The 21982-nt window shown below is 36.9% G+C and overlaps 1 protein-coding gene across 9 annotated transcripts in view; it reads right to left on the bottom strand.

Annotated features, from left to right (window-relative positions):
• Window positions 1–21982, bottom strand: part of RhoGAP19D (Rho GTPase activating protein at 19D) — a 270087-nt gene that overhangs the window by 208342 nt on the left and 39763 nt on the right. Inside the window, exon 1 of one of the 9 annotated variants that reach the window (XM_074115161.1) lies at window positions 10374–10518. The exons of the other annotated variants lie outside the window; for them this stretch is intronic. The gene's annotated coding sequence lies outside the window, so the exon portion shown is untranslated. Of the gene's footprint in view, window positions 1–10373; window positions 10519–21982 lie in introns of those variants that run through there. 9 annotated transcript variants of the gene reach the window in all.

Below are 21982 nucleotides of genomic sequence, written 5' to 3'. Positions count from 1 at the left end.
ATAATCAACTAACAGGTAACATTATCTACTTGGAAGTGTTGGTGGAGGAGTATTGCATATATCATAGTCGAGTTTTAAAAAAAATAATAAACCCATACAAGACGAACCCAGGATGTGGGGGTTACTATTTAAGGAAGAAATTGAACATTTGGTCATCATCAGATGCCTCTTTATGGGATTAAAAAAAAAAAAATCTGTGGTGAAAACTGACACGACTGTTTCTTACATCTATTTACAAAGTTTGAATTCATGAATTTTCTTAAAACTCCATTTTAAATCCTTATCAAACCTATCCACTTCCTGTTACAGAAGTTTCGGTAAAAGTTGTATAGATTTATGTGTTTTTAAACACCTTAAAACAGAGGTAGCCAAAGTGATCTATACAGGGTGAATGCGGAGGAGTGGTCGAAACTTGGGGAGGTGATTCTACAGCTGAAATGCAACAATATTCACCATAAAAACGGTCGTAACTTTTCTATCCTTTATCCTACAACAAATCTGCTTATTCCAAACGAAAGAGCATTAAATTTCCTATAAATTTGCTTAACCCAGAGGCTCAAAACGTTTCTTATAACAATGAAATTTTTACTTTAATGTCTAATTAATTTGTTCTCGATGATTTCTGTAAAAATTTTCAACTGCATTTTTTTCAATGTTTAATGAATCTCAAGAAGTCACATAATTTCAGAAAAAGTTGCGCATTTATTGAGCTTCAAGACTATAAGGATTTTTTTGGTTTTTAATAAAACCCTACCCCGAACAGAGGGATGTAAATGCAGAAAAGTGGGATTTTGCGTAACCGACTTTTCATTACTAATTTACTCAAATGTCAATTTTGATCTGGGCAGATAGGAAACATGGAGAGGTGTTATTATTACCTAACACAATTCCTTCACTGGCCACGGATATTTCGCAAGTATCCTTAATAAAATCGGGAAAAGGCCTTAAGGGTTGTGCATTTACGGAAACTCGGACTCGGATGACGCCTTGCACACTTTTTTTTTTGAATGTACACATTAGAAGAGAATTGCAGGAGGTTACCGGTCCGATAACTCCGGACAGCATCGTCGGACGGATGCTGGAAGATGAGAAAGCTTGAGCGAGGGTCTCTTCCATGGTAAGTAGGATCCTAATGAGAAAAAGAAAGGACCTGAAATAATTGCAGGTACAAGTGAAGAGTAGTAAAAAGAAGGAAAGCCAAGTTTACGAGGCGCCATCCCGAAGTAATGCTGCTGTTTGGCGGTTCCGGGATGGACATTTTACGGCTGAAGGAGAGGGGGTTGATAGGAACGCAACAGTTTCTTTTACGATTTAGAAACAACAAAAAACTGAAGTGTAGAAGCAAAACTTCACCCCTTATCCTAAATAGAAATTAAGCCGAAAATACGATTATCAAGAAGTTGATTTAGACTCGCGCCAGGAAATGGAGTAATCTGATTAAAAAGTTACGTCACTATCCTACGGAGAGCTAGAAGTAAGAAGGAAGTTCTCCTTCTAACCCTGAACTTGTTAGGGGGCGAGAGATAACAAAAAAGAAAAAAGGGGAGCATCCCTTTTTCACGAAATACGTACATGTGTCACTATCAAACCCCTGAGAGTGAACTTGAAAGCACTATAACACCCCCACAAACAGTACCATTTAGAGGTCATCGACCCCTCTTTCTAACTGAAAACAAGTGTAACCCAGCACGAGGGTGCTAGTAGAGGGGTACCAGGGGACAAAGTGTAGGGGAAGTGAAGTGTACAGAAGAAAAAAAAAAAAGAGCAAAAAACCTTTCTTTTTAGAACCACGTCATCGACTGCACGTCATGACTCATCAACGGTGACGTCATTTATTTGTCGCTATACAGTTCCCCCCCTTAACTCTACTTCCCCTCTGTGTGTATACGTGGTGTGAAAAGGGTTGTACCTGCAGGTGTATTACTGTTTCCCCCCCACACACGCCTTGTCAGGTGTAACTTACGACAAAAACAGACTTGCTGACGGATATGTTTCAAGAAAACAGGTACAGGCATGTTTAACATGCAGTAACTTGTTTATAGAACTCTATTTTTAGAATATCCTAATTTATTTGTTATTATAATGCGGAACTAGTTGTAATCTACTAATTATATAGAGGGCGTCCCTCGCCTACTTCGTTACTTGAACTTTCATTCACTAAGTGAAGTATACTAATTAATTTTTTTATTATTATTATAAGTCTCGTCAACATCTGACATTAATGTCCACTTTAAGTGCAATGTCGGCAATTGGATAGTGTTCCCTTATTATGAACTACCATATTCAACTATGGATAGCTCTTAGCACTAAGAGTCTCTTAGAAAGAGCAAACTAAAAGGAGAGGAAGCAAGCTTAGGATTTATCTCAATGAGGAAGTACAATACACCAATTAATGAACCTTAATCTCTGCCTTGAGAAACAACTTTTAGGATGCTGCTAGGAAGATATAGAAGGGAGCAAAATGTTCAAGAGCCAATCGCAGTCCATCAGAGTTCGCCAGGTTAATTTTAAACCCTAGGGAAGCTGGAGAAATTATTTCAATAATGATTGTAACGTCATCAAGTACCATGAAAAAGTGTTATCTTGCAGAGTAATTTGAAAATATCTCTTAAAGAAAAAAAGGAAGCAGATTCTCGAACTAGAAGATAGTAAACCATGGTTTAAGGGAACTGTCACTAATAAATGGGTTGTTACGACAATAAGCAGGCTGAAAGTGAACCACGCGGTGTGCGGATCGTATCTTCACAGGATCAACAAAAAGGTCCTCTCTCCTCTTTGCGTAGATTGCAATGAGAGGAGGAGGATTTCAAACATATAATAATGGATATGTACACGTTTTGTAGTAGAAAGTAAACGAATGTTTGACGACATATCCAGGTATTTTTAGATGCACCATTTCGCTACGAAGACATAATATTCTCCACCATCTATGTGCTTAAATCTGTAGCAGAGCTAGCAAAGAAATATGAATGTATTTAAAAGTTATAGCCGATTAGAATGAATGGAAGAAAATGATTGGAGAAGGATTACGGTGATTTTAATTTCGGTTAAGCTATAAGGATGGCAGGAATGTAGGAGTGCTGATCCATCCATTAGTTGTGGTTTATGTAAATAGTTGTATATAGTAGAGGGATGAATGTGTGAAGCGAATGTATTTATAAGTAAGAATGGAGAGTGAGTGATATTCTAGTGATAAGCACCTAGACGATGCTGGCTGTATACATAGACATTGCTGGCTCTACGGCGAAAGCCAATGCCAAAGAGAGAGAGAGAGAGAGAGACTGATCTAGTTAAATTTTATAGACCCTGGAGGGGGGGGGCAATCAAAATGAAAATAAAAGAATACAGAACTAACAATATAGATGGCAGCGTGACATTTTGTAAATAGAAAAAAATATTGTAAGCAACAGCGCACAGGCGGGAGAATCAAGCAAAAGCGACGAAGCGAAGCGATCTGGCGCGGGAAAATTTTTATAGATGGATAGCTAGATAAAATAGATACAGTAGTTAGAAAGCGTGACTTAGTTTTTACAATTGTATTATTTACTTTACTACAGGTCGTTACTATTTTTTTATTTTTTAGTAGGGGGCGACTTACAGAGAGCGCTTCTAACGAAAACAACTGTAAATACATTTTATTATTTACCTTCAGGCAATAATATTTACTGCCCCAGCCTTTCTCTTCCAAGTTCAGCTTATTATTTTTTTATGAAAAGTAAAAGCAAAACCTAATGCCAAGCGCGCTTATGGATTATTACATAGAAGAAGATAATTTTAACTAAATCGCTGTTTTATAATCTCTTTGTACTAGTATTATAACTTCCTGTACGATTTTTATTATGTATTCGACATTTTAAAGGAACAACAGTGGTATCCCAAGCTGAATAAAAGAGCAGCCTTTATTATGGTACAGTTTAAAAGTATCGTATCTATCGGCAGGGTAAGAGAAATGAAACTTTTATTTAAGTTGGCAACCTTGCGAAGAATTTTGGTCAGCTGTTCGAGTAATTTTGGCGTAAACATAACCTTTTAGGTCTTTAGCTACAAAATGGCGTGTCCGCTAAAAGGCAGGTACTTTTGAAGAAAAGCGTTTTCTGTGTTCTGAGTTTAAGTTTATGCAGTAGTTGCATGAACCGGATGTGGGTGGAAAATCAGTAGACATGATTGAAGATAATAGAATCAAGCCAGTGGTGATTGAGGAAACGTCCAGGATAGCAGAGCCGTAGGCTTTGCTTCTTCCACAAGAGAACGCTCAACCTCAGAAGGCACAACTAACGCTGGTAACACATTGGTAAACTGGATTGGGAAGAAGTACCTTATCCAGCTTATAGCCCTAACCTTGCCCTGTCGAATTTTGATCTATATAAGCCCATGAAAGAAGTGGCATCAAGTTTTACACCAATGAAAATAGGTAAAGACAATAGTGCAAAACTGGTTTCAAGATCAAGGTTAAGAATTCTTCGCTGAAGAGATAAGAAAAGTCTTAAGAAGAGGAGACATGTCTGCAGAAGTTGGTAGAGATAAATGAAAAACTGCTTTTTGATGAACAACTCAGCACCCCGGAGGTACACAACACTAAGTCCATTTTTTCAAAATTTATTTTTTTAATCTTTCTAATACAATATTTCTTTTTTTATAACCTAACCATCACTTATGGTGCATCCAAGTTACTTATTATCCACCAAAGATTTAAGCAAAATAACTCCCGTGGGCTTATAATTAAGAAAAAACTACGAAAACTCTTTCATTTGCTCTACTGTAAACAAATTAAAATTGGACATAGTGTTGTGTACCACCGGGATAATGAAATATTTCTCTGTTTAATTATTGGCTGAGCTCTCGTAATGTAATCGTTCAAGACTTTTCATTTTGAGTTTTTGAGAGTCTCGAGAGCACAACAAAAATGTGTTTTTTGATAAAAAGCCTCCGAGAGCCAATAACTTTAGATGTTGATGCGCCTTTTTTTTTTTTACAAAGAAAGAAGTTGTAATTTAGTTTGTAACTTATAAATAGTTTTTTAAATGTACAGGATGTATAATTTTTTGGAACCTGCACCAATAAAAAAAAAAAATTTAAACTCAGAACGGATATCCGCAGCGAAAATCTTAAATCGAATACCTGCACGAAAGCAGTACGTCTCTTGAAAGCCTCTTCCAAAAGAAGTAAAAATAAACAGAATGAATGTAGAAATTTATTGAAGATAAATCAATGATCATCAATATTCTTTGATCGATGATCATTTTCAGCAAAATAACGGAAACAAAAGTTCTGTAAGGAGATATCCCCACTCTCTTTTTCTTTTTTGAGAAATCACTATTTCGTCACAGTAATCCAACAAACAACAAGGAAATAGACGTCACAGACCGATATTTCCTTTAAAAGGAAAGTGACGTTATGTAAATCTGTTTACCACAAAACAAAACACAAAAAATCTTTGCGTGAAAACTCACAAGACTTCCTCTTACCACAGCTTATTACGTCATTAACTTGGTACTCAAAAAGTATGTATACATGTTCACTTTGAAGGTACCATTTTTTTAAAAGGAAAAGCTAAAAGCTAGAACCATCTATAGTTTTGCAACAATAATTGGTGGGAAAATTTTGTTCCCTAGTAAGAAAAGCGAGCTTTCCTTCTTACCGGAACTACAAGGCTATTTTCTTCACACTATTTGGGTTAACCTAAAGTCCCTGGATAACAGCGGAAAAAAGTTTCCCTCGTGTTTGACGATGTTGAGGAGTGTGGTCTTTGGACATGCGGACATCTGAGCAGATCAAACTGCGCTACATTGGGTAACTATTAACCGGGACCCTCTTTACCTTGTAGGATATTCAAAAGCTTGGTTCAATTAGCCTAGAAGAACAGAAAACGCCTCTTGTACCAAGAAATGAATGATGAAAACTTTTAAACTAATTTTCAATTTTGTGGCCAAAGTCGGAGGAAATAATTTCTCCATTTTTCAACAGTACGAGTAAAGAAAAAAGCACAACCTTCCAGGCCGGAAACCATCCCCGCTGTAGAAAAATTTAACAATAAACTCTCTTGTATTACAAAAAATTAAGATTTGTTATTCACTTAGAACTAATGCTACGATATCTTAAGTATATAATTTAGAATGTATTACAAAGTTATGGAGCACCTTCAGGTGAAATGACGTAGTGCATGCCCACCTTTTTTACAAAAATGACATCACAACTTAAAACTTGTGATGACATTATTCCATTGCAATTGTAAATGCATTTTTTTTTTTTTTTAATAAAGACTACGTAACTATAGAAAAATGTGTTATTGATTTGTACTATAACCTGTAATAATCATTTATAGACTACGGTCATTTACGCAGCTTTTTTTTTTTTTAAAGAAGTTCCTTTCTGTTAACACAGTTCTTAGAGGAAGTACTGAGGTGGCACAGATTATCTAATTTGGAAGTCTAAGCACGACAACAAAAAAAAGAAGTGGTTTTCATAAATTAGAATGACGTCAGTCCTGCTAAGAGGTACACAGACAGAACTAAAAGACATTACAAGCTTTAAGGTAAACACGCATTTTATTGTATTCATGGCTGGTTTCGGATATTCATCCAGCATCAGAGGTAGATTATGCAGTTTGCTGCAGAGATTTCGACTTCGCTTATATTTCCGTTTTGTACGATACTTGCTGACCAAGTGAGGAAGTTAACACGGTATGTATGTGAGAGCAGGAGGAGAGAAGCTACCCAGCGGTAGCACTCTCTATAGGAGAGAGGAGAATGTGAGGAGGAGAGAGGAGAGAGTGATGAACTGGTGCGGGAAGAGAGCAGGAGGAGAGAAACTACCCAGCGGTAGCACTCTCTATAGGAGAGAGGAGAATGTGAGGAGGAGAGAGGAGAGATAGGAGGGAGTGATGAACTGGTGCGGGAGGAGAGCAGGAGGAGAGAAACTACCCAGCGGTAGCACTCTCTATAGGAGAGAGGAGGAGGAGAGAGGAGAGATAGGAGAGAGTGATGAACTGGTGCGGGAGGAGAGCACGAGGAGAGAAGCTACCCAGCGGTAGCACTCTCTATAGGAGAGAGGAGAAGGAGAGAGGAGAGATAGGAGAGAGTGATGAACTGGTAAGGGAGGAGAGCAGGAGGAGAGAAGCTACCCAGCGGTAGCACTCTCTATAGGAGAGAGGAGAATGTGAGGAGGAGAGAGAGATAGGAGAATAATGGCGTTTAGGGCTTCAGACTACAAGGAAGTCGCGGGGTCACTGGCGATCAGTCGGCCTTGGAGTATTAGGGATGTCAGAGGAAGCAAGAGACAGTACAAAGAGGATTAGAGCTAGTCGAGACAGTAGTATGGAATTTTTGATATTTCGTCTGGGCGTGTTGGTCTATGAAGGAAATGTTGAGGTCGTTGTGAAGAGTTAGGTTAGTCACCGTAGAAAGGAGCGTCCAACTATCTGTCGGCAGTAGTTTTGACTGAATTGTCCTGTACATTTCGTATGTTTTGTAGGTTTGGCTGAACCCCACAGCTCTAGTCCTGTAAGTCCACATAGGGGTTTAAGAATAGTACTGTATATTAAGCGTTTGAGTTCAATGGGTAATTTGGGAGCATCGCCCAAGAAGTCTGTAGAGCAGTTTCGCACGTTTCGTCATTGCTTTGTCTTTTAAGTCTAGTGTGTGGGTTCCACGTGTGTCCTTTGTCTATGTAGAGCCCAAGGTAGCTAGCACCAGATCTGCAGAAAGAAGAGGAATGCTGTTGAAGAGGACAGGAGAGTAAACGTGGCTCATCAATATTTGATTTAATAATTAAAATATACGATTCCATGTAATCAGAAAACATTTTTGAGTTAGAGCAACTACAATGTTTAACAGAAATTTAGTTGAAGTCAAAATTCTATTAGGCAAAAAAAAAATTGATGCTGAACTAGATGATGCATGAAAATCCGAACACGACCTAAAATAGAAAAAAAAACAACAAAAAAAAATGCTCGCTACAACAGATATAATCAGCGATATTACTGCCGTTAAGCGCCTACCTAAACCAAATATCAAACATCGACTTCCGGTGAGTACCCCGTTTATGAGTTCCGCTAAGCCCAACCTCCCCACTAACCCACACACAGATACACCGTAATAACCACTTTTTCCTTATTCAGCAAACCTCATTGGCTCTCATTGAGTGGTATTTCCGGTGAAAATATATCGAATATTTTCACTGCTTCCTCTATTGAGAGGCTCACGATGATAGGTGGTGTAGGCGGCGGAGGGGGGGAATCTATTTTTTGGAAAACATTTTACTTTGAATAATATTATAACAGAATGAATGAAATAAAAATAGATTAAAACGGAAGCGGTAATACTGATGTAATGTGTCCTCAACCAGCACAAATAATAGCAATAATAATAATAACAGCTGACCACTGCTAATTGCATCGGCGCTCAAGGTTATTCAATAACATCCTATAACATGGTACAGGTATAATACTCGTATCTAGTCTATCGATAGAACTAGCAATTTCTATTATTCGAGACTAGTAGTGGGGAGAAGTGGAGATGACGACTCATATAGAAGAAATACAGTTTTACCAACTAATTTCTAATGCACACAATGTTCGCGTTAGGTTTATGCAAACATAGCAAATTAATTAAAAAATTTCTCAAGCTTGCCAACTTTTAAAAATAAATATATCTATAATTAATTCTATAAAAATAAAAGCAATTTCTTGGATTCAATATTTTATAATATAAAATAAACATCTAGAATGGACACTCACACGATCTTTTCTTACAAATGTTCGGAAGCTATGACCGCCAATAACATTCATCGAATTATTTCAAGGCTATCGCACCGGAAGACAAGGACAACAAAATGTTGACGCGATCTAAAACTGAAACAATAAAACGTAAGCGAAAATTTGTTTTACTTCAAATTGGAACAAATAAACATCAGAATTAGACTTAATCTATCAGAAAATAAGTCTTTATTAAAAATTAACTCATTGCTCAAATTACGTATTGAAATTATTAATTTACACAACGAGTAAAAAAAGTTTAGGGTTAACTGAATTAAGTTTCATTGTATTGTTGATGTAAATGAATTAATAATCCCTAATTTGATGGGTATATTTTTTGGGGAGGAGGGAAATTCGTGAGGAAAATGTTCACATGCGAAAAGGAAGTTGGTCTCCGAACCTCGTAATCGTTTGGCAAACATCAACTTCCTGTAAAGTAAAATAAAGTAACTGCCTACTTTTTCAGGCGGGCTTTACTTCCAACTCCCAAATTAGGTGTCGTGGACGGAAGCGACGAGCAAACTATACTTTACTATAAAATTTCTCGTATTAAACATTAAATAAAATCCAAGGGCTAAGACCGGGGGAATTGAACCCATTAAACCAACAATACATCTTAGGTTTGCGGGTCTAGCCTATCTATAAACACCTAACATACTTTACTACAAATTTCTCTTATTAACCATCAAATAAAATCCAAGGCCTAGACCGGGGGAATCGAACCCACTAAACCAACAATACATCTTAGCTTTGCGGGTCTAGCCTATAACCGCCTTACATACTTTACTACAAATTTCTCATATTAACCATTAAATAAAATCCAAGACCAAGACCAGAGGGAATCGAACCCACTAAACCAACAATACATCTTAGCTTTGCGGGTCTAGCCTATTACCGCCTAACATACTTTACTATAAATTTCTCATATTAACCATCAAATAAAATCCAAGACCTAGACCATCGAACCCACTAAACCAACAATACACCTTAGCATTGCGGGTCTAGTCTATAACCGCCTTACATACTTTACTACAAATTTCTCATATTAACCATCAAATAATCCAAGACCTAGACCAGGGGGAATCGAACAGACTAAACCAACAATGCATCTTAGCATTGCGGGTCTAGCCTCTAACCGCTCCGCTACCGTGGCGCCTTGAACTTTCTGTAAGACCAAAATATATTGAAAATATGATTAGATTGATTAGTGAACTGGAAGTGACGCAGTAGTGAAGTCGCAATATCTACCACAAATTGATTAAATCTAAATGACAGTCTGTATCCGGTCAGAGAGAGATGCAGTAAATATGCGTGTTTAAGAATGGATAAAATAAAAAGATCGTATATTACGTATATTACTAACAATACATGCAGATAAGGGGGGGAAAATATACGTACAATAAAAAAGTAAGTGTGTCTGTCCTTGCAAGCAAAAAAAAAACTACGCAGATATCTTCATCGTAGTTTCAAAACCCCATTAGAGAATGGACAACACTACGAGCTCCAGAGAGGAAGAGAGGAGAGGAAGCTTTAGCTGGGGACCAAGATAAAAAGAAAGAGGACATGAATTTACATAATCCATCACAGGTGGTGGAACATTGTATGACATTTTAGGTCCTACCCATAACCGGCTTCCTTCCTTAGGGGGTTCTTTGTCCTTTATGGTAACATCTGTTTCAGGGCATCATCTTTAGATTACTTTCAAAACTTTTAACAAGGTAACGTTTACAGCAGGGGGTCACACCATAAAAACTGTTACGAAAATGAACTGATCAAGTTTTCTGTTCCAACTTCTTCAAAAAGAAAAACAACATTTAGACGCAACGCACGCGCAAAACAACCCTGAACTAGTCTCGTATCAAAGAGGGAAAGGAGGTAGAACAGACAGGGAGGGGGAAACTAGTCTTGCTAGAATATGGTGGCAATTGGAGCACTACGATGGTTGGAAGGGTATATAACGTGCCATAGAACAAGTACAAAAGAAAATTACGCAACGATTAGGAAAATCGGTTTGTTGTGGTGTGATAAAAAGAATTTTCCAATAGTTGCGCTTAAAAGTGATTTTGTCCTCCTTAACCATGGAAACCGCGCCACCACCCCTCTTCGCTCCCTGAACTACTATCCGTTCTATTTGCGCACCCCTCATTTCCTTCCACCTTCTGCAAAACATAAAACGCAACAAAGCAGCTAACACGTTTTTACTTTTTTCTTTTTTGCAACAGTTGACCAACTTTGTAGAGACCAGGCTAAGGGGGGGGGGGGGGGTTCTAGCTAAAGTTGTTTAAGTGTGTCAGTGTATGTGTGTATAAACTGGTTGAGGAAAAACTGAACTTTAAAGAGGAGAGAGAGAGAGAGAGAGAAAAAAAAAGAAGGTTTTCCCTTTTATTTTTGGACAAAAATTTTCTCTTCTATATAACACACAATCTCCTTGCGTGGTGAAAACTTGCGTAAACTATGGAAAAATCAATTTAAAAAGAAAATAATCTCTAATGCAGCAAAAAGGAAATCTTTCTACCATTTTTCCCCTCCCTTCAGTGACAATTTTACCAAAAAAAAAGATGGCAGGAAAATCTAATCGACATTATTATTATTAATTATGGCAAAAAAAAAAAAAGGGAACAAGCCCTTCACTATCCTAGATCCCCGTAGGCCCACATAGCTTACTGGAAGAAAAATCAATAAGCTACGAAGTCTAGAAGCCTAACTTGTGCCATCTTAAGATTTATACAACGAAAAAGACCCTGTTTTCAAATGCTTACTAATTAGAATTAGTAAAGTAAAAAGTAAAGTAAAGTAATTGTATTTTTCCAGGCGGGGCTTAACGTCCAACTACCAAATTAGGTGTCGTGGACGGAGGCGACTAGGAAACATACTTTACTGTAAATTTCTCATATTAACCATTAAATAAAATCCAAGGCACAGAGACGGGAATCGAACCCAGTACCACACAATACATATTAGCTTTGCAGGTCTCGGCTGTAACTCCGCTCGGCTACCGTGGCGCCTTTAATTAGAATTAGAAGGCTGTGGATAAAGGAGGGATTCCTCAGGGCAGACGGAATTAAGGATAAGGGCTGGAGATTGGAACGAGTGGAACCCTAGCACTTTTTAAGACCGTAGTGGCAATTTTTGTTTATTTAAGGTCATTGTCCGGTGCTTTTTTCAGCGCGCAGCTAGCCTTAGACACCCATCATGGGATAGTGAGCTGTACGAAGCTCCTAGGAAGAAAAAAAATCTAAGTACTAGCAGCTGGATTCTGTAAATTCATCACTGAGCTAATCCTTTCCCAAATTTTTTGTAGAGATATTAAGAGAAATAACACGTTTAGATTCCATTTTGTAGTTTCACCGTGATTCACTTAAATAATGATCTGTAATTAGAAGAAGAAGAAAACACAAAGAGAGAGATCTATCCACAAAAAAACGCTATCGTTAATACTAAAAAAAAAAGAAGAAGATAAATGTGAGAATCGCCAATACTACAACAAAAGCGTTAGTCTGTTTTGCCATTGCGCAGTACAGACAAGCAAAGCACGTCTAAAATGATCATTATATACATACGATAAACTGGTAATCACGTGAAGGGAATTTTTTCAGAAATAAATAATTCTCTATACATGCCTTAACAACAAAACAGGGAGCTCTGGCGAAGCACTGCTTAACGAAGAAGCTCATGACTAAGCGCACGGATGCTAAGTCCACAAAATGGTGGAAATAGTAGTGGTAAAGTGAAAATGAAGGGGGGGCGGTAAAAAAAAAAACCCTGCAGTCATTTTCCAAGAACAATAATAGGAACAAGTTCAACCCTCCGTAGAGGGATGAATCAGACGAATAAATAACTCGATAATACGATTCGATTTTTTTTTTGTGGTTCATTTTATTACCACCAACTTCCAGACGGCGTTGTGACAAAACCAAATTCCCCACTATAGATGGTTATCTACCGTGGAAAATAGACAGCAAAAATTTATCCATATTTTCACGGCAACTATTAAATAATTGTGAAAAACTACTCTGAACTCACACACGAATAATTACACATCGATTTTATCTTAAAAAAAAAAACTAAAATAAATGTTTTAAGATTTAGTTTTTCTTAAAATGCTAAGGATTTAAGTATAAGCTTAAAAATTGGCCTAAGAACAAGCCCAATCTTCTTTGGGCATTGAACTCTCTCTTAAGCTGTAAGCACCGCGTTACTTAAAGAAGTATTTCGGATTATTGATGATGAGATCAAAAACGACCATGTTGCAGTAGTTATCAAATCAGGTGGCCGACTTCTATGTGGATGGGGTTCAAAACAGCTGGTCGATAAGTCAAGGGTCTTAATTTTAGAGGCAATTATATAGAAAGGTAGATTAAGGTACAGGATTTCTTTTCCTTCTTTCCCTATCTCCTTTGTGCCTTGAGGAGAACCATTATTGAGGTCACTTTTCAATTATTCATACTTCTGACAGATGATTGGCCCAATGCTGAAGGCCTCTATATAACCCTTGGAACAAGGGTACACTGTTATTCGGTTGCCGAAACCCCTAGATGAGCTCTGCTTTCTCTTCGACTTTGGGAGTCTCATCCACTGCCGCAGTTCGATTCTCCAGCTCCGCTTTCTGGTTTGATGACATCGGCCCTTTCCCCCCTGACAAATTACATGTCTTTGGCCTCACACCTCTACTGATAGTGCTGCTGCCCAACCATCGGAGATGGTTTTTCGACCTCTCGGACTATTCCTTTAGAATAGAATAGATTAAATTAGGGCGTCCTCAAGGCCTACGCCACTGCTGACCCCTTTGGATCTATTGTGGCTCCCTTAGCTTTAGAGCTCGCCCTCCGGACCTCAGTCCGTTTAATCATACTCTTAATTCTGGTGAGCGTGCTCCTGGGTAAAGCTCACAGGCCTTTCTATTTTCCTCCCCCGAGAAGTAACATCCTTAGCCTTACAAGCCCGCCTATTCCTTTAGTCACCTCTTACGATATCATGGAAGGGAGCAGCGGACCTATTCTAATCCCAGCCAGCAGGGTACAGGATTTCATGTAACAATAAAATTGTTAAGAAAAGTACACTTGTTGTTTTTCTTTTATTCCAACAAGGTACTTACTTAGATAGGTTACATGAGACGCGGTAAAAAATAAGATAAATGTGCGTGTGTAAAGTAATTCTAAATAGGGCTTAGTGAGTCACCAAGTGAGCTCAAGTAGGCCGTACAAAGCTCCCATGAGTAATATAAAAATTATAAATAAGTTAAGGTTTCCGGTGAACCCATATTACTTAAAACCCTACAGAGTTTCGTTAAGTATATTGGGTCAATCAGATGTTACAGGTGTTATTTTGCTGGAACTACCGCAAGGATTTCCTGGAAACTTGGTTACTCTTAAGTCCCACCTAGACTGCTGCCTTCACCACTTCCAATATTTCCAAAATTGGACGATCAATGGCCATCCCTGCTAAATGTAATTGCATATCATTTTTTCACTCCATCCTCAACGCAGAGAAAAGCGACCACACCCCCTCTTGGGACCGACCTTAGTCCCATAGAGTTGGCTCACTTCCTGGAACTCAAACTCACTAGTGAAAGGATACACGAACTAAAACTGAGTGTAGTACCATTTCCACTCCGTAGGACTGCTTGGTCGAAATTATAAAAAATTGTTTGGAGTCACTTTCGGCAAATCAATGCTAAAATAAAGAAATGATTCGAAAATAAGGTTGCCTTTAGTTACATTCCCCCCTTAAAGGAGGGGTTACATAAAGTTAAATTATTAGCCCTTATTTGTTATTCTAAAAATTCTTGAGTTACTAACACAAATATCTGAGAGTTTTTGAAGTTTCTTATACACTCGTATCATTTATATCCTGAGATAAGAGCTCTATTATTATTAGGATAAAGAGAAGGAATGACTGAAAAAAAAGGGAATATAAATTAAAAAAAAAAAGAAAAAAAAAGAAGTGACCATATGGTTACCCAGAAGAAGAAAAGAAAAAAGATTTTGAAAGAGAACAGAGACTGAAAGACCGAGGTCACAGACGGGATGGTCACAAAGAGAAGAAGTAACCCCAGGCGTGGCGTACATCTCTCTAGCCGGGGCTACTGGGCAATATTTCAACCCCTCCTCCACTACTATACTCCTCGTCTTCTTTAAAAGTACGTCCGTCTGTCTATCTGGTAAACACGTTCACTGTTTTCTTTCTTCTAAGTGCATAGTACGTATAAGAGTGTCAAGTTCTTGATCATGAAGTCCCCCCAAGTATGTGTGACGAAAACAAAAAAACTTTAAAATAAAAGTAAGGAAATTTCTTGGTGGACAAAAATAAATTGTACCAGAAAGATTAAATATTTTTCAGGTTCTTCAGAATGAAAGGATAAGACTGGGATTTAGTAAGAACCAATGGATAAATAAATGTCTCTACAGTAGGGATTAGAGCCATAACTGGCCATGTCTACATCCTTAAGCGTTCGGGCATCGAGATGAAGCAGGAAATGGTGATATTTCGGGAGTCTACATTTTGTTTTCCCCCTCTATTTTAAAACTAAACAATACGTACGAGTTTTTTTGTTTCCGTTTACATTAGAAGTAAAAAAAAGAAAAGTTATTTTATGATTTCCGGTCACTGATTTTTCTATTGCAGCATTCGACAGTTTATCAAATTACCTGTGAGAGAAATATTAATAAAATTAGGCTTATGTTTTAAATAATTACCAATAAAGAATTGGCCAATCACGATGTATGATCGAGGTGTGAAATGTAGATGGATTTGGGCAGCCAATTAAAAAAGCAGGAGAATGTTAGGTGGCCCCGCCAAAATCTAGGACGCGCCCATTTCAATGAATATTAGTAATGTCTGTACAGAGTTTTTTTTTAGTTTTGGTTTAGTACGTTGAGAGAGTAACAAGTGCTCTGCATTAATTTATTTTTTTTGTAGTTTCTACAACGAATAGTGATTTGATTTTTGGTAGGACTATAGAGTTGACTTCGGAGGTTACAGTGTGAAATTTTCAAAAAATTTTAACGAGTAGTTTTTGTTATATTAACAATTTAAATTTGGTTCACTTTTAATAAATTTAGTGATTTTTGCTTTAAAGCTGTATAGTGGGGGCCAGTGGGCAGAGTTTTATGGTGGGGCGATAGACACTACACTAACACATTGAAGAAAACTATAACATTCTGTGGATGTGCTGGTAAATAAATGAATTTGTAACAATACTCTGATATAAACAGAACAAAGTCAATATTTATTATTATACCACATAGTTCTCTTGGTTACAACTGTAAATCTTCAAATACTTAAATCTAATCTGTTCTTCAGTTATATTTTATTGATAATTGAAATTTAATTATCATTTTTGTCTTCGAAAAACAATTGCTAAAACTAAAAAAAAAAAGAAAAAAAAGAAGAATAAAGAACAAAAAAAGAAAGAAAGAAGAAGAAGAAAAAAAAAACTACCTAAACTCTTTGAATTTATGAATAAGGCGTTAGTTTCAGCGGAACGAAATAAGTCACCTGGTAGGTCGAAACGTTCAAGAACTTCTCCAGAAATATTAGAAAGACAGACTAAAAAAACCGCATTAGTTAATACTGCGGTTGTAGACATGGATAAAAAGATGATGGACCATTTTGCATCGTTATTATACTCAAAACTTGCCGCTCTTTCTGACTCGTTTAGTGCAAAATTAGCTTCTCTGTCAACTAAAGAAGATATTCAACGGATTAGAGATGATTTTAATAAACTTGGAAAGGAAAATGTTCAATTAAAAAAGGAGATCGATTCATTAAAATTGGTAAATTATAAAAATGAGAGCCTTATTGAGGAACTTGAAATTAAATCACGTAATAATAATTTAATTTTTAAAGGTATCAAGTTCAATTCAAACGATTTTTCTGAACTTGCTGTGACTTTTTGTACCGAGGTATTGAAAATTGAATTAGCTAAGGACAACATTTATGCCCACCCTCTTGGTCCTGTTACTGCTCCTGGAACCCCCTTGTTGGTCTCCTTTGTGAGGCTACAAGATAAATTTGCGGTATTAAATGCGAGTAAAGTACTAAGGAATACAGGCTTTGCTGTGCATCAGGACCTGCCAATGGTTACAAGAAAGAAAAGGGCTAAAATTTCTTTGTTGCGAAGAGAATGTCTACGATTGAACCCCCAACTAAAAATTAATATGAAGAACAATTGCTTTTTCGTTCAAGGCCAAAAATTTTCATGGTGTCACTATTTAGGAGTTCGTTTTTTGGAAGAAGATGGCATCTCTAAATTAAATGAACTGGTTGGAACTGATGTGACAGAATTTGTGACGGCACTGCGCACTGATACTCTTCCTAAAGATTACTTTTCGTCTAAAGGCCCCCTACAAGGAAGTTTCACTCCGCGCAAGATTTCATCTGTACCTGTTTCTATGAGTTTTTCTTGAGATAAGATTGTCTGTCAGAAGAATAATACTGTAAGTAATAATTTACGAAAAAAAAATAGTGAATTTTCTAAAGTGTCAATTATTTGTTTTAATGTTGCTGGATTAAAAAATAAGCAGGGTAATGGCTTGTTTTTCGATTTTATTAAGAAATATGATGTCTTTATTTTGCTAGAAACGTTTGTGATGCAGAAGAATTTTAGCACATATACTAAATACTTTTCTGAATATGAGTTACTGTGGACTCCTGCTGATAAAGTATCTAAATTTGGACGCCCAATGGGTGGTGCAGTTTTTGGTATAAAAACAGGTAAATGTAGAGAATTGTTTCATTTTGCTACTGTAGATAAGTTTAATTTTATTAAATTTAAAGCAGGAAAAGAGGAGTTATTTATAGTCCCTGTATACTTGAACTGTAATTTCTGGGAGAGGGATTTTAAAAGATTGAATGATTTCTTGAATTTACTTTCTCAGAGGAGACTGGTACTTGTTGGAGATTTTAATTCGAGAATTGGTATTGCGCAGATTCTCCCCGAGGATCTGTTCTTTGATAATTCTAAGTGCAATATCAATAGAAAATCCAAAGATAAATTAATAAATAGTAATGGTTCCAAATTATTAGAATTATGTGATAACAACGAACTGATAGTATTAAATGGTCGTTTTTCTGGAGATAACCAAGGCGAATTTACATTTATTGGCGGAAATGGTTCCTCTGTTATTGATTTGTGCTGTGTCTCTTTGGATTGTCTCCCATTTATTGATGAGTTTTATACAGTACCTGAGATATTTTCCGACCATCTCCCATTGTTTCTTTCCATTAATGTTGATTCTAAAAGCCTTCCTGCCTCGTTTGAAATTCTACCTCTTTTACCGCAATTAGTTTGGCGCGAAACTAATTGTAAGATATATAAATGCAACCTTGAAAGGAGAGTTTGTAATCTCGATTTTTCTTATTTGAATTCTCAGGAGAGGGTAAATATTTTGGTTAATTGCATTAAAAATTCTTACCCGAATTCCGGTTCTGTTTCTTCTTTTGTTAGTCATTTTCGTAAAAGCCCATGGTTTGATTTCCAGTGTTTGCGTATTAGAAAAAGAGTATTCAAACTTTTGAATTTATTTCGATGTACTAATTCTAGTTTGGTTAGATCTGTTTATAGCGAAGTTAAGTTAGAATATAAATCTTTGTGTACAACTAAAAAAAAGGCTTATTATTCTTCTTTAATTGAAGAGTTCAAAGGTGTTACGGAGTCTAAGCAGTTTTGGAAAATGGTTAATCGTTTTAAGTGTTCTGGTTTCATCTGCGGTAATAATATTGAGTTGGGTAATTTCGTTGATCATTTTCGTAAATTGTTGAATTCTTCTCAGGCTACTCCCATTCTGTATGCTGAGCCTTATATTGCCATTCCCGAGTTGGACTCTCCGTTTACAATAGAGGAACTGGTAAGTGTTATCAGTAATACTAAAAATAATAAAGCTCCCGGCATTGATCGCATAGTATTTGAATTTTATAAAAATGCTCCCTTCGTGTTTCTTAATAAATTATTAGCTCTGTTTAATTATGTTTATGATACAGAAACAGTTCCGGAATCATTTAGTCAAGCAATAATATTTCCTTTGTTCAAGAATGGAGATGTGAATGCCGTTACAAATTACCGGGGTATTTCTTGTTTGAACACAATGGCAAAGATATTTACAGGTCTGCTTCGGCTGCGTTTAGAAGCTTATTTGGAGAAAAATAATATATTAACTGAGTTCCAGGCAGGTTTTAGACGGGGGTATTCGGCTATTGATCATATCTTCACTTTAACTAACCTTATTAATGTCAAGTTTTTGCAGAATACAAAAAAATTCTATTGTTTTTTTGTGGATTTGAAGACTGCTTTTGACTCCGTGGACCATAGAATGCTAATATTGAAGCTTTTCAATCTTGGCCTCTCCTCTAAATTTATTGCAGCAATAAAAAAGTTATATTCTGCCGCGAGCTCATCAGTCCGAGGTACGCAAGGTATGTCTGAGTTTTTTTCAGTAGGCAGTGGAGTGAGGCAGGGTTGCTTATTAAGCCCCACTCTATTCTCGATTTTCGTTAACGAACTCCCCTCATTTCTGGAAGGCGGTGTTCACATTGGGAATATTAAAGTTAAAGTCCTTCTGTACGCAGATGACGTGGTCCTCGTTTCTGACAATCCTACGGCTTTGCAGTGGAATATTAACTTGTTGGATAAATACTGCGAACTGTGGCATCTTTTTTTGAATTTGAAAAAGTCCAAAATTGTAGTTTTTAGGCGGGGCGGCAGATTAAGGTCAGATGAAAAATGGTTTTTTAGGGGTGAGCGAATAGACACTGTTAATAGTTACAAATATTTAGGTGTCACTTTAACATCTCATTTATCATATCAACTGCACTTCAATAACAGAGTTTCTGCAGCTAAATTTGGTTTAAACAGTATTTGGTCTCGTTTTTTTGTAGGTAATGAAATCCCTTTACAGTCTAAATACCATGTATATTATAGTGTTCTTCGCTCAATTATCTGTTATGGAGCGCAAGTTTGGGGATATCAAAGTTATGAAGTACTTGAAAAATTTCAGAGATATTTTCTGAAAAAATTATTTGGTCTTCCGATGTGTACTCCTAATTATATGTTGGACATTGAAACTTCCCTGGAACCCGTTGTTCTTTATACTCTCCGTCTGCATATTAGATACGTTTTAAGGGTGCTCTCTTTTCCCTCATTTCGTTTGCCGAGGATTGTTGCCTTAGAGATAGTGAAGCGCAAAGCTTTGTGGTTTAAACAGTGGATTACTTTTGCGAGTAACCATTCGTTGGAATTTAGCGCGTCTCTGCAAAATTTGTCAAGTTGGGAGGGGCAACTTTCTGCACTCCTATTGAAAATGAAGGCAGATCTTCGGGGAGTTTCTGTGAGGCGTGCTCTGAACTCAGAACATTTTTTGCTCTATAAGACGCTCTTAGATGCTGACGCAGAATTCTGCATATCCAAAGTGGGCAGTTCTGATTTGAATATGAATGAGCTACGTTGGCTATTCAAATTAAGGGGGGAATTAGTTTATTTGAATTTCTCTCCCTGGGAAAAAAGAGACTCTCTTAAAGAAAGTTGTTCTTTGTGTACTCTAAATGAGCGGGAAGACCTCTATCATTTTTTGTGCCTTTGCCCTAAATTAGCGGAGTTCCGGCGTAATATTTTTGGGCTAGTTACCTTTACTGCACCATTCATTGTTAATTGTCTAACTAATAGTGCTCAGTGTAAACCTTTAATAAGGTTCGTGGAATGTGCCTGGAAGTACAGGCATGAGTTAATTAGTGCTTTGTAATTTTTGAGGTGATAAGAGCGATTATTATGTAAAACATAAAGAAGGAAATTATTTTAAGTTGGTTGTCTTGTATTAAGAAGTATTTTCATTTTTTTATATTTTTTATTTGTCTACTTTCTTGTCCTATCATTTTTTTTATTTTAGTAATATGTTGATTTTGTTTTATTTCACTAATTTTTTAAAATTTATTTGAATTGTGTATAGTGTTTATATAAACCAAACTCTGGCAGACGGATTTATCCATTGCTATTATAATATTCAAACATATCTATGTAATTTTTTTTTTTTTTTGTTTAAATAAATATTATTTACTACTACAGAGTTTTTTTTAAAAAATGATGTTTGTTTTTTTCATTTCATTTAACTGGGCTCCTCCCTTGAGAAGAAAGAGTGTGGCTCGGGTGTCTTTCTCGATGTGAAGCAAGCCTTCGATCGGGTATGGCACCCGGGCTAGCTCTGGAAACTCAAGGGCATACTTCCGTTCACTCACTTCCTCATCTTGAAGTCCTATTTGTCAGATCGTTATTTTCAAAATTCAAATCGGAACATCGTATTCAGCTAAACATCGTATTGAAGCGGGGTGTTCCTCAAGGAAGCATCTTAGGTCCTATCCTATATGTTATATACACAGCAGGCATACCAATCCACCCTGAAACTGTCCTCCTAACTTATACAGATGATACCGCTATACTTTCTCCTCACATTGATCCAGTAACTTCACACAGAAACCTTAAAACTCATCTCTTCTCTCTTGAGTAATGGTTTAAAAAATGGAAAATCCAGTTGAATGAATCTCAAAATATTACTTTGACTCTGCGCCGCATCACTCTTCCTCCGATCTTCTATGACTCAATTCCTGTTCCTTCTGCCAATGTTGTCCGTTATCTTGGGCTTTATTTAGAAAAAAGACTGACTTGGAACCCGCATACACGATTTAAACGAACTGAAGTTAACAGGTGTTATCGACTACTTAAAAGAGACTACTAGACCAACGTTCAAATCTTTCACTTAATAACAAACGACTGTTTTACAATTCTATACTAAAACCCGCCTGGATGTACTGGTATTGAACTGTGGGGTTCAACGAAACGCTCCAATCTTCAAAGAATTCAATCTTTTTAGTCTAAAATTCTGCGCATTATCGGTAACACTCCACTTTACGTTTCCAATCTAACTATCCACACAGACTTGGAAATTCCGTTTACGAGGGTCGTTTGAAAAGTCCGTGCAAAGTCAGAGAGATAGCACCACTGGCGCGTATCGAGGTTATGTTTAGTTAGTAGCATCTCTTGGAAGAACACACACCAAGTTTCAGCCAGATCGGTCTATTTCTTTGTGTTTGGCATTCGTTTGAATCGAGGAAGTCGAGTGATTTTCAAAAAATGGACGAAAAAGAATTTCGTGTGTTGATTAAACACTACTTTATGAAAGGCAAAACGCCTGAGGAGACTAAAGAGAAGCTTGATAAACATTATGGTGACTCTGCACCTTCGAT

Source organism: Rhodnius prolixus, unplaced genomic scaffold (genome assembly GCF_049639745.1).
Source record: "Rhodnius prolixus isolate KJV_2025 unplaced genomic scaffold, Rpr scaffold_7, whole genome shotgun sequence".
Taxonomy (NCBI): domain Eukaryota; kingdom Metazoa; phylum Arthropoda; class Insecta; order Hemiptera; family Reduviidae; genus Rhodnius; species Rhodnius prolixus.
The sequence above is the reverse complement of the archived record's forward strand: the minus strand, read 5'-3'. Positions and strand labels throughout refer to the sequence as shown.